The 4,353-nt window shown below is 47.3% G+C and overlaps 1 non-coding gene across 1 annotated transcript; it reads right to left on the reverse strand.

Moving 5' to 3' along the window:
- Window positions 1-3,851: 3,851 nt before the first annotated feature.
- On the reverse strand, window positions 3,852-3,952 carry LOC113191750 (small nucleolar RNA U13). Its single transcript, XR_003301934.1, has one exon. It is a non-coding gene; the product is annotated as a small nucleolar RNA U13 (small nucleolar RNA).
- Between the last annotated feature and the right edge of the window lie 401 nt (window positions 3,953-4,353).

The following is a 4,353-nucleotide window of genomic DNA, read 5'->3' on the forward strand; positions in this document are numbered from 1 at the left end:
TACAGAGGTTGCCATGGCCATCACTGGCACCTCCTGGTTCCCCCCTCCCACCTTCCCATGACACACAGAGGTAATCAGCAGCACTGAAGGCAGAATTCAGCCAAGAACAAAGGCTCCACACACTGTCCTGTGCAAAAGGGAAGCCATGTCCCCGCTGTGTGGGCTGCTTTCTCCTTGGCCTCCCCATCTGTATCTCTTAGCATGTGCTGACAGCTGTCCTTTGGGATTTAGCTCAAGTTGCTGTGAGCACGCTATCCTGCCTCCCCAGGGGGAGGATCAGTGACCTCTCTGGGCGTTCGCATGTTCCAGGGAGCACATGTTCTCATGGTCACCTCTGCTCAGAGTTCCAACTTCTTCTTCTTTATTTATTTACGTACCTGGCATTGATCTCAGGGGCACTTAACCACTGAGCCACTTCCCCAGCCCTTTTTCAATTTTATTCAGAGACAAGGTCTCTTGTTAAGTTGCTGAGGCTGGCTTTAAACTTGCAGTCCTCTTCTGCCTCAGCCTCCTCAAGCTCTGGGATTACAGGCATGCACCAGCACATATGGCTGAGTTCCAGCTTCTTGATTCCATGCATGTCCCTTGTGGATGGCTTGCACAGATCCATACGTGGAGACCCCCAGCCCCTAACCACAGCAGAGTGTCACCACTCCTGCCTTATGGAAGCTCTGCAAGAGGCTGCCCTCCACCCTCTGCCCCTCACTGGTTGTTCTTGGCCTCTGCAGACTCAGGCTCCACTTGCCCTTCTCTGGGAGTACTGAGACTGGGAGGTGGAGTGGACCTCTTGCACTGCCCATTATGTGGCCACAGTGGTCACTGCAGTCTGATTTCCATTAGGGAGTACCATGTGGCTTATTTAATGGGATTGCTCTTGTGCTTGAAATGGCTAAATGTTCCACAGGGCCCCAGAGAGGTGGGGGTAAAACTCTTCAAATAATAGCTACTGTGGTTGCTCCGGTCCTCTGTCCTTTGACCCATGGTGATGCCCCTTCAGAGCAACCCTGCCATGTTGTCTTGCCAGACCCTGTTAGTCAAGAGTTCTCCAGAGGAACAGAACCAGTAGGGTACATACCTAAGATAGATTTATGTATTTATTTATTTTTTGGTACTGGGAATTAAACTCAGGGGCACTCGACCACTGAGCCACATCGCCAGCCCTATTTTGCATTTTATTTAGAGACAGAGTCTCACTGAGTTGCTTAGTGCCTTGCTGTTGCTGAGGCTGGCTTTGAACTTGCGATCCTCCTGCCTCAACCTCTGGAGCCACTGAGATTTCAGGCTTGCCCCACCGCACCAGGCTATTTATGTATTTATTTTAAGAAATGGGGGTCATGCCATCACAGAGGCTGACAAGTCCAAAATCTACAGGGCAGGCTGGAAATTTGGGTAAAAGTTGATGTTGCAGTCTAGAGTCTAAACTCTGTGGGCAGGACAGGCAGGCTGGAAACACAGACAGGGCTTCCATGTGGCAGTCCTGAGGCTGTGTGTGTTCCTTCTTCTTTGGGGACACCTGAGGCTTTCACCTGATTGGACGAGGCCCATCCATTTTATGGAGTACCACCTTTTACTCACTCTCCAGATTTAAATGCTAATTGCATCTAAAAATTACCTTCACAATGCCATCTTCATAGGTGTCTGACCAAATAACAGGCCACCATAGCCTTGCTAAGTAGATACTGGCATTAACTGTGACAAAGCCTCATGTCTCTTTAGCTCACAGGCCTGTGTGTCTGAACCCCAAGTATGGACTCAGGTTGACTTTGCTTGGGAGTCTCCTAGGTCAAATGGACACATGCTGTACTACTAGTTGGGATGGGGTCAGGGTGACCAAACCCTTCTACTGCATGGAGCTGAAGCTCATATGTCTAGTACATCTGTTATGACAGAATCGAACCACCCTGTTACATCTTATTAAATCTAAATCATGGAAGTATCAATGATTTCTTCCTCTTTCCTCTGTGCTTTCAGTATTTTCCCCAAAGTTTACAAGAACATATATTACGTTTTAATAGAAAATTTTTATTTAAAGATGAGGAAATTAGGCCGGGCGTGGTGGCACATGCCTGTAGTCTCAGTGGCTCCGGAGGCTGAGGCAGGAGGATTATGAGTTCAAAGTCAGCCTCAGCCATTTAGTAGGCCCTAAACAACTTAGTGAGACCCTGTCTCTAAATAAAATATTTTTTAAAAGGGGCTGGGGATGTGGCTCAGTGGTTAAATGCCCCTGGGTTCAATTCCCAGTACCAAAAATAAAAAATAAATAAAAAGATGTAGAAATTGGGCTTCAGTGGGGGAGGTTGGCTGTGGCTTGTCTTGGGGGAAGAGAATGGCTTGCCCTCAGCCCTCAGGTTGGGGAGTCAGGCTGGGCTGTAAGCAGGGCTACCAGGAGGAGGCCCACAGCCTCCCGAGCCTGGGCCTAGGTCTTTCCCCACCCCACTGTGCCCTTGGTGGTCTCCACCTTTAGCGGCTCTCTGAGGCCAGGGGCTACAAGAAGAGTGGAACTTCTTGGCCTGGAGACTTGGGTGCCAGTGAGTAGTAGGAGAGAGGCTATGGGAGATCCATTTCAGGGTCAGATCAGATGCAGAAAGCAAACCCAAGCCAGGCTTCTGCAGAGTCCTGGCAGGTGTCAGAAGGGGCTGGCCTTTCCAGGGCTGGTGGAGGCTGAGCTCTGGAGACTTCTCTGTAGAATGCTGTGGCCATGATTTACCCAGGGTGTGAGCCCAGCTCTGCTCAGGGACGACTGGAAGAGGCGATGTGGGCTGATGTCAGGGAACTGCCCCGACTGGTCTGTGACCTCCAGATTGGGAGAGTATTGAGAAGTGATGGGGGTCATGAGGACTGGGACAGTCAGGGAAGGATCCAGGGAACGATTCGTTGCTCAAGAGAAGGGAAAGAAAGTCACCTTTTATGGGAAGGCCAGCACATCACTATTCTTAGGAGGAAGTCTATTTAGTGGGAAAGTTAAATTCTATACCAAACCCTTCACTTCTGCATCCAAATTGCAGGCTTTGTGAGTTACCTGAAAATAGTACTAATAACAGCTCATGCAAATGCAGTCTGGGTCCTTGCTGGGCATGATTCTAATCCTTTTAAGTATATATAATCTGTCTTCCGTCTCCATGGGTTCCACATTCATGGATTCAACCAACCTCAGCTGAAATATATTTGCATCTATATCAAACACGCACAGACCTTGTTTTTTTTACCCGTCATTATTCCCTAAACAATACAGCAGAACAACTATTCACATAGCATTTACATTGCATTAGGTATTATAAATAATCTAGAGATGATTTAAAGTACATAGCAGTTTTATGTAGTTACATGCAAATAGCTACACCACATTCTACGAGGTACTGCAGAATTCATGGATTTTGGCATCCACGGAGGTCCCTGAACTAATCTCTCCTTGGTACCAAGGGATGAGAGTACTGTATGGACTTAAATAACCCTCACAAAAACTTACTGTTGTGTGTGTTTTAGGGACAAGGAAACTGAAGCTTCAGAGAGGTCAGGTACTGAACCCAGTGTCACAGAGCTTGCATGTGATGGAACTGAGAGTTACACCCCAGAGGTCTGTCTGTGCTTTTAAACATCATGCTGTGGTGCCCTTCTGTGGAAAGCACCACCCAACATCTCTGGTCCTTATAAATATCACTCTTTCTTTCCCAGAGCTTTCTGTGAAAGAACATCCGCCCTCCCCCTGCCCAAATCTCTTTCTGAATTTCAGAGCCAACCTGGGCAGCAGGCACCTGCCCCTTTGGCTGCTCTTATACTGGGAGGCTCTTTGTGAAGGGAGAATTAGAATTTCACTCAAAAGCTTTTTCTTTTCATTTTTCCAACCAAGTTCACGTCAGATGGGGTAATGGTTGATGTTGTAATGAGGTTTGAGGAAAGCACATCTCACAACAGTGTGAAACCCAATCATCATGCTTATGAACTGCAAACAAATTGAGCTTTTTTTTTCCTTAAAAAGGATAGTGCTCTCAAACTGAGTACTGTGGCCATTGATGCAGCCATAATAGAAGGTATTTGTGGGTAGAACTGCATCTCCCCGCACAATTGGCTAATGTTCTCTTTGTCAGGCATACAGAATATTGACAAAGAAGAATCAAATTGTCCTGCATTTCCCCTGGCTTCACAGGAAGAAGGGGAAACTGTTTTTTGAACACAGCATACATACCATCATGTGTCCCCAAATATTGATCCTGTGCAGTGTATCCCATGCACATAGTAGGGGCTCAGTTGAAACTGATGGGTGCAGATTTCCTGGTGAGAATTCTGTCCGCTGCATTCCAGCTGCATGACCTTGGAGGAGTAACTTCATTTCTCTGAGTCAAAATTCCCTCTTTA

This window comes from Urocitellus parryii, chromosome 3 (genome assembly GCF_045843805.1).
Source record: "Urocitellus parryii isolate mUroPar1 chromosome 3, mUroPar1.hap1, whole genome shotgun sequence".
NCBI classification, from domain to species: Eukaryota; Metazoa; Chordata; class Mammalia; order Rodentia; family Sciuridae; genus Urocitellus; species Urocitellus parryii.